We start from the raw sequence: 9,576 nt of genomic DNA, 5'->3' as shown, positions 1-9,576 counted from the left end.
CATAAATCTTATTTGGATACTACATGGGAATGGAGTCCAGTGACTTGAGTGAGTGTGTGTGTGTGTATCTAAATGTGTATTGGGAGACCTGGAAATTGGTCAGAGAATGCAATGTGACAGCAGGAGCTTCAGCAGTCAGAGCAATTTATCACAAGCAGTAATCCTCCAAGCTACAGAAACCAGATGCCCACAATGTGGCCTTGAATCCGATTGGAAACCTGTCTAAAGAAAGGTGATTTGAAAGGAGTGCCTCTCCACCCCCGCCTCCAAAGAGTTCCTGAAGATCAGCTGGAATGAGAACCATCTTGAGCATCAGCAGAGAAAGTCCATTAATATAAAAGAACAAAGAAAGGCAGGGCTTCTTTGAGGAAGAAGCTGGGGGGAGGTGGGGGAGGTGGAAGTGGTCCTTTGCTTCAGGATCTTGTGACTGGAATGCAACCCTCCATGCTCACCATCAGTAATCCCAGCACTTTGAGAGGCCAAGGTAGGAGGATCCCTTGAGTCTAGGAGTTCAAGACCAGCCTGGGCAACATAGTGGGACCTCATCTCTACAAAAAATTAGCTGGGCGTAGTGACATGTGTCTGTAGTCCCAGCTATATGGGAGGCTGAGGAAGGAGGATCACCTGAACCCAAGAGGTTGAGGCTGCCGTGAGTTGTGATTGTGCCACTGCACTCCAACCTGGAAAATGAAGTGAGACCCTAACTCAAAAACAAACTAACCAAAAGAAAAAACAAACAAACAAAAACCAGCCACAACTAGACCTAGCATCTCCAAAGATGAGTCAAATCTGTTCATATGTGAACTATCACTTCCTGGTGGTGGTGCTGATCTCAGTTTCCCTCCAGGACAGGGCAGTTACATTGTGGTAGGTGAAAAGAAGGGAGTGGCATCTGCCTTGCCCCAAGTTTGTTGGCATCAGAGTCATGCTGCAGGAAAAGGGACCTGCTGTCTACACAAGAGGCATCGTCTGCAGTTAAAGGACGATGACTGTGTGAGTCCAGAGCAAGGGAAACCGGGGAACTTGTCCCATCAGGGATGAGGTGCAGTCTCTGCAGAAAGCCAAGCCCAGGTCCCAGGACATAAGAAAGACCCCTTGTCGAGGCCATGCATTGCCAAGTCTGGCCTAACAGGTATTTCCCTTGTACATTTCCAACAAAAAGATATCAACAAGAGGCATGCCACTGGTCGGTCATGGACGTAGCAAATAGAGCCATTTCCTTTGTAACATGTCAATTGATTGATTGCATCTGAAGCACACACACTCACACCTGTATGTTCAATAACAAGATTTTGCCTTAGGACTCAATAGACAATAACTTGACATTAGAAATAAAAGATCTGCTGTGACTGGTGTATAGAAAAGATTAAATTGTAAGATGTCTCGTGAAATTAGCATTTTGTTCAAAACATGACCAGTGCTCCTGATGAGACTTGACACGGATTTTTTAAAAGCCATCCAAAGACCCCATGAGAAATAGAAAATTAAACCAACTTGTTGGGCAAAATTAGTTGGAAAGACTGTATCATCCTGTGGTTGAATAAATAATTCAAGTAATTTGAAGATGATATGATTTTTTAAATGGTGTTAATTGTGTGTGCTTTGGACATGTGAATGTAAGTTTAATAATTTGGTTTAAGTCCACATGGAACATGGAGAATAAAAGTGTTTATATTTTTATCAACTGTTTACTGCTAAAAAATATCCCTTGTGTATTAGGAACTAATTTGATTTTGGCAAATTAGATGCATTCTCTCTTAGCAACACGCTTACAAACTGGTTCTTAAATTGAGTCTAAAAGCCATTCAAAGCATCCAACCACTTGAGAGAAAAACTGCCCTGATCATAGAAATTAGAGCAGACCCTCATAAGAATTGATCATTATTGAAACAGGGCATTAGTCATCACATGCTTCTTAATAAAATGTCATATCACACATCTGGACTGACTAAAAATGCTAATGTCACTGCCTAATATTAGTGTAAGTATTATGAATCCCAATATCGCTACCATTTCTTGAACTCTTACCATATTCCAGGCACATGCTATGAATTTTATAAGTGTTATCTTATTCATCCTTACAATAATCCTGTGAGATGATATTGTTACTCTAATTTACAAGTAAAGAAACCAAAAAGTAGAGAGGATTAGTCATCTATGGAAGGCCACACAGCTGATGGTTTGCAGGGCTGAGGTTCAGTCTTTGGTTGTCTGATTCTCATGCCAGAGCCTTTAACCATCAAGCCAGGCTTCCTCCCAAGACCGCTATAAATCAGATTAGGAGGGGATAATCTATCTTATATGTTGCTAAACTTGCTGATAATTACAGTTTGTCTAGAAAAGGGATTTCTCTTGCTTTTTTTTTCTTATTTTTCTTATTTTTCAAAAAAGCATTTTTTTCTGATAATAAAAGTAACGTGCTTCAACTAGAACTTTCTTCTGTTGCTGCTGGGGATGTAGATGAGTGAAATCACTTTAAAAACACATTCAGAGCCGGGTGCAGTGGCCCAAAAGCCTATAGTCTCAGCACCTTGGGGGGAGGCCAGCCTGGGCAACTTGGTGAGACCTCTTCTCTACAATAAATCAAAAAATTAGCTGGGTACACTTGTAGCACCAGCTACTCAGAAGGCTGAGGCAGAAGGATCACCTGAGCACAGCAGGTGGAGGCTGGGGTGGCCGTGAGCATGCCACTGCCCTCCAGTGTGGGCGACAGAGTGAGATTCCAACTCAAAAAAACGAAACACACAAACAAAAAGACACACATTCAGTGTGTATGAAAGCTAAAGGTACTTATGCCCGAGCAATGGCACTCCTGGGTATGAGCCCACAGAAATAAGTGTGTATGTCCATGAAAACAGCAGTCTTCTGGTGGATGTGAGTGCAAGGATGCTCATAGCGGTTTTATTCATCACAGCCCCAAGTTGGAAACAGCACAAATATCCACTGACAGCAGACAGGGGAATAACCTGTGGTATGTTCACACAATGGAATAGTACACAACAAAGAAGAACAAATACATACAACAAATACACACAACATAGGTGTCAAAAAGTTGAGTGAAAGAAGCTAGACATAAAGAATATGCAGTGCATGATTTCATTTCTAGGAAGTTCTAATACAGGCAAGACTTTTTGTTCTTTGTTTTTTAATTCAGGGTCTTACTATGTTGCCCAGGCTAGAGTGCAGTGGCACAATCATTACTTACTGTAGCCTCAACTTTCTGGTTTTAAGCGATACTTCCACCTCAACCTCCCAAGTAGGTGGGACTACAGACGTGCACCACCATTCCCAGATAATTGTTTGTTTGTTTTTTTTGTAGAGGTGAGAACTCTCAATATTGCCTAGGCTGGTCTCAAACTCTTGGGCTCAAGCAAGCCTCCTGCCTTGGCCTTCCAAAGTGCTGCGATGACAGGCATGAGCCACTGCACCTGGCCTAAGCAAGACCAATTTTTGGTGAAAGAAGTCAGAATAATGTTTGCAGGTACTACCTAAGATTTGGAGGAGGCTCAAAAGAGTTTTCTAGGGGACAGAAAGTTTCTAGATCTTGATCCAGATGGTGTTTATGTGGTGTATGCATATGTAAAAATCCATCAAGACGTACACTCAAGATTTGTGTACTTACTGTATTTGTCATGCCTCATTTTTTAATGGAAAAAGAACTCTTGCAAATCAGATAACAAATATACAAATATAGAGCATGTCAAAAAATGTATACACAACCGGGCTCGGTGGCTCAGCCTGTAATCCCACGCCTTTGAGAGGCTGAGGTGAGTGGATTGCCTGAGCCTGCGGGTTCGAGACCCGCCTGGGCAGTGAGACCTCATCTCTACAATAAATCAAAAAATCAGCCGGGCGTGGTAGCCCGTGCCTGTAATTCCGGCTACTCGGAAGGCTGAGGCCGAAGGATCACCGGAGCCCAGCAGGTCGAGGCTGCGCACTCCAGTCTGGGCGACAGAGTGAGACTCCAACTCAAAAAAAAAAAAAAAAAGTATACACATTTTAAGAAAGGAAAAAACTCTATTAAAAATCTTATCCATTAAAATTGTAATACTTTAAACTGATAACAAAAGATGAATATAAGTCAAGTGTGACTTCTGCAGTTACAAGAGGTGCTCAAAGTGAGTGTCCAGACACTTCTGATTACATGAACCAGGACTTGCTGCTGTGTGAGGCCTCCCTGGTCTTCCCTTGTGCACATCACACACAGGACCAGGCATCTCAGACTTACCACAAATGCGTGCAGTTGTTAGGCATGTTGGAAGGTCTACTGCACACTCGCGCCTCCATTGTCATTGTCCTTCCACAGTGTTCTCAAATTTCAAATACCACTTCAAAATGGTCTTGCGCTCTTCAAACTATAATCATTCTTCCAACATTTTGACTGTCCCGCCTGTCTCCTGGTGACACTAGCATTCGTACGAACACTACCTTTTAAACAAATATCATACTACACATTGCTACCATCATTCAATTCGAAAAGTCATACATAGACAACAGCTATTTTAAATGTGTCTACTTTTTTTTTTTGGTAACCCCATTTGTGCTCATTATAGAACAGCACTAATACGGTAGCCACTAGCCACATGTAGTTATTTAAATCGAAAATTTAATCAAAGTGGAATAAAATGTAAAACAAGTGCTAAATAGTCACGTGTTGCTAGTGGCAACTGTTTATTTGGACAGCAGAGGTAGAAAATGTCCCCATCATAACAAAATTACTTGTGCTGTTATAGGAATGGAAATATACAGAGATGTACAGAAGCAAAGCATGTATTATTTACATCTCCCTCTTCCTAACAAAATCCATAGTTCACTTTTTTATATTCCTCCCAGTCTCTTTCTAAAAGAATTTGCTTAAATTACATGCGTAAAATATTACTATATTCTTGTCCTAAAAGAATTAAATATTGATGGACCGAAACTCCCTTAGACCATCATCTTCGAGTTCAGAGCTCTCCTCAGGGGTAACCACGCTCCCTGGGGTGGACTGTGCTTTTTTAGAACGTTTTTGCATGCCCTTGCAAACGTGCATGTCACTGACACCACCCTGATCCAGAAGTATTCACCTGGTCCAGCTCAGTCTCCCCACGGGCAGGGGAAGGGTGTTGCTCCCTGCCCCTTCACCTCGCTAGGTATCTAGGGCTCTCCTCCCCCTCATCTTGAGCTGTTGTGGTCCTGGGATATTGTGAGAGGGGACGTCACAAGTCAGACGGACACCAGGCACCGTCTCAGCATGGAACTGACATCTTTTTTTTTTGGTGGTCCCACTCCTATGGGTGGTATTCCCAGAGCAAGGTGTAAATTGTAAACCAAATGGAGTCTTCACTGTCTGTACAGAGAGCTTGCCAGTGGCTCAGGGCCAGCCTGAAGGTTGTACTTGCTAGGGTGGTATCTGGAAGGTCTGCAGGCCCCACTCAGCTCCCACTGGGTCCTTCACAAAAGTCCTCTGCTGCTGTCACGAACACCACACTGAAGTGTGGAACTCTTTTTTTTTTTTTAAGAGATGAAGTATCCATCTGTCACACAGGTTAGAATGCAGTGGCAGGATCATGGCTAACTGTAGCCTTGAACCCCTGGGCTCAAGCAAACCCCCTGCCTCAGCCTCCTGAGTAGCTGGGACTATAGGTGTGCACCCTCACACACAGCTAATTTTTTTTATAGAGATAAGGTCTTGCTATGTTGCCTAGACTGGTCTCAAACTCCCCACCTCAAGCAGTCCTCCTGCTTCTGCCTCCCAAAGTGCTGGGATTACAGGCATGAGCCATCGTGCCTGGCCGGGAATGTGGAACTCCTTTGTGAGACTGCCTAGGAGCTCCTTGGTGCCAACATCGTAATTTCTCTCTGGCAGCACTGCAGGACCGTGAGGCACAGGTTTCCCTGTCTCAGACCAATACACCTCTCAGTGTTTACCTTTTGAGTTCAGTTCTGAATTCATGAATTTTTAAACTTTCTTCATTTTAATCTGTGCATGTATAGCTGTTAATGTCCTCTTAAGTGCCACTTTAATAACATCCCCAAGTTTTGATAGTGTTTGCATTGTCGTTTAGTTTTAAATATTTCATTTTCACGAGGTTTGTTCTTAGGCTCATGAATTATTTAGATACATGCTTTTAAATTTTCAAATGTATGTGTTTTTCTCTGGACACTTTTGTTTTTGATGCCATTTCTATTGCATTGTTGTCCAACTATGGACTGGATGATTTGGATTATTTGGCATTTATTAAAATGCTGGGAGGAATAGTATGCAGTTCATTTTTTTAAATGTTCATATAAGTTTGAAAAGAATGGATATCCTTGAATTGTTGGGTTCATGATTTTTATATTTTTGTTAGATCAGATTTGTTAATATATTGATTACATATTTTTCTGTTTCCTCACTTAATTTTTAGTGTGCTTGCTCTGTTAATTTCTGAGAGAGGTGTGTTAAAGTCTCTTTCTATGGTTACAGACTTGTTCATTTTTTTCTTGTAATTTTACTCATAGTGCACAGTATATTTTTGAGGCCAGGTCATGTATTGTACACTTTTTGGTTAAACATTGGTAAAACATTTATACAGAAAAGTATTTTCTCTAAGAGAAAATGCCTGTTATAACTAGCACTCATATCAACAAAAGAAAATTTCGAGCACCCCAGAACCTGTTCGTGCTTCCTTAAGGTCACTTTCCCACCCCCCACCCTCACTGTCCGGATTGCTAACATCATAGATTAGCTTTGTCTATAACTTGAACTTCATGTAACTGGAATTACACAGCATGTATGAGGGGGGTCTTCAAAATGTTCATGAAAACACATATTATGCAAAAACTATGCATGGATTTCAAAATTGTTTTGCACCAAAATAAACTCGCACTAACTTGTTGTAACGTGTTTGAACAGGATCCAGTTTGAGACACTGAGAATGATAAGACTCCCTTTGAAAACAGCCTCTATGAGAGCAACATGAATGCTGCTAAAATTGAAGCTAGAACAAACATCAAATATCTGGTGAAGCTTGGGTGGAAGATTGGTGAAATCATCCATGCTTTGTGAAAAGTTTATGGGGACAGTGCCCCAAAGATATCAGCAGTTTACAAATGGATAACCCGAGTAGAAAAATGAGAACAATATAAAATTAGTGGGAAATTTGACCTTGTTTTTGTAAAACCAATTGATCAGTATCTGGGTTGACGGAAGTGGTCGCAGTTCTTAGTGAGTTCTCAAGGTGCTCATCAGAAATGTCTGTTTGAATTTTGATCTTCATGTGCTTCATCATTAAAAACAGCTGCTCACAAATGTCTGTGCTGCCAAAAAGCAATGTCATGAATAAAGCATGATTGTGAACTTCAGAAATGGAACTATGCATGGCGTCACAAAGAAAATAAACACTAAAAAAACACATGATGTTAAAAGATTTTTGTGGGGCTGCATGACTAGCTCTTCTGAGCCACATGCAACCCACGGGCCACGGGTTGAACATGTCTACCCTAGTTGAAAAGGTCTAACGGTTTATAGCACAAACCACCACTACCACCATAGATATCTCAGTTGGTTCAGCTTACATGATTCTGACTGAGAAAAACTTTCCACTCGATGGATGCCAAAACCATTGCACCCAGATCAACTGCAGACAGGAGCAGGGCGATTCCTCCCACTTGATTTTTTCCTCGTAAGGTTGTTTCAGTTATTCTAGGGGCTGTGCCTGTCCATAGGAACTCTGGAATAAGCTGGTCTGTGTTTACAAAGGATGTCGCTGGGATTTGGATAGGAACTTCACTTTTACTATGTTGAGTCTCTTAATCCATAAACACGTTATCTCTCCATTTACTAGGTCAGCTTTGATTTCTCTTAACAGTACTTTGTAATTTTCAGCTGCAGGTTCCATACAAATTTTGTGAAGTGTATACGTAAGTATTTCATTTTCTTTGGAGTGATTGTAAAACGTACTGTGTCTTTTACTTTGGTTTCCACATATTAGTATATAAAAATGTCGAGGCCAGGCATGGTAGCTCATGCCTGTAATCCCAGCACTTTGGGAGGCTGAGGTGGGAGGATCACTTGAGTCCAGGAGTTTGAGACTAGTTTGGGCAACATAGTGAGACCTCGTCTCTACAAAAAAATTTAAAAATTAGCCAGGTGTGGTGGCACATGCCTGTAGTCTCTCCTGCTCAAAAGGCTGAGGCTGAAGGATTGTTTTGGTCCAGGATTTTTAAGGCTGTGGTGAGCTGTGATCATGCCACTGCACTCCAGCCTGGGCAACAGAGTTAGGCCCCAACTGAAAAAAAAAAGAAGTGATGATTTTTGTGTGATCTTATAGCCTGCAATGTTGCTGAACTCACTATTCATTCTGAGAACTTTGTATTCTCTTTGAAATTGTCTAGGTAGACATTTTAAATGTTATTTTTATAGCCAATTATTATTAGTATTTAGCTACATAATCTCGTCTTTACCATCACCCCTGATGTTGTTTATTTATGCCTCCTCTCTTTATTTTTCTGATAAGATTCTCAAGTTGTGGGCTTATTCAATAACCCAACTTTTATTTTTGTTGATCAATTATATTTCTTTTTTGTCTAGCTCATTACTTTCTGATATTTATCTTTACCAATTTTGCTCTTTTTATTTTCCTTGTGTTTTTGTATTTATTTTTCTATTCTTTCTAACTTTCTGAGTTGAGAGCTTAATTGTTTAAGCTTTCATCATTTTTGAGTAAATTCATTGAAGGTTGTACAGTCTTCGCATTTTGTTTTTGATAAATCCTTCAAGTTTTACTATGTTATATGGTAAATGTTCTTTTTAAAAGTTTGTGATTCAGTATGTGACGATGAAAGATTTCTGGAGATGGAGGGTGGTGATATTGTGAGACAGCAAGAATGAACTTAATACCCCTGAACTGTGCGCTTAAAAGTGGTTACAACTTTATGTATGTTTTACCACCATAAAAAACTTTATAATTCTAGTTTGAATTTCCTCATTAACCTAAGAATTTTTATAAGTATATATAAACATTTTTGAATTTTAAATTTTTGTGACTGTTGTTTCATTTGGTTATTCTTTTTTTTAAATCCTAATTTTACAAACATGTGGTTCGTGAAGTGTCATGTATGACTTCTGTTTTTTCAGTTGCATTCGTTTTTTTGAGTACTGATAAGTGTTTAATTTTTTAAAAAAAGACTTGGTCTGTGCTTGAAAAGAATATGTACTTTCCAATTACTGGGTAACATGCTTTAGATTACTTCTGAGCTCAAGCTACTTAATTACTGTCGAACCACCCATATTTTTACTTATTTTCTGTCTGTCTGATCTGTGGACTTCTGAGAGATGTGTTAGAAATCTCTCTTTCTGATTGTAGATTTGTTTTCTCTTCATCCTTCTGTCAAAGCTTTATTAGGAGATGCATGAATGTCTGTGCTTACTATATCATCTTGGTGGACCATGCTTTCTATTAATATGAAATAGCCTCCTTGTTCTTTTTAATGTGTTTTGCCTTGAATTTATTTTTTCTCTTGTTAATTTTGCAACTCTCACTTTCTTTTTTAAAAATATATGTCTAATATCTTTTCCTTTTCTTTCTTTCCTTCTATTTCTCTCCCTCTTCC

This window comes from Carlito syrichta, unplaced genomic scaffold (assembly GCF_000164805.1).
Source record: "Carlito syrichta isolate Samal-C Ts95f unplaced genomic scaffold, Tarsius_syrichta-2.0.1 Scaffold314096, whole genome shotgun sequence".
NCBI lineage: Eukaryota > Metazoa > Chordata > Mammalia > Primates > Tarsiidae > Carlito > Carlito syrichta.
The sequence above is the reverse complement of the archived record's forward strand: the minus strand, read 5'-3'. Positions refer to the sequence as shown.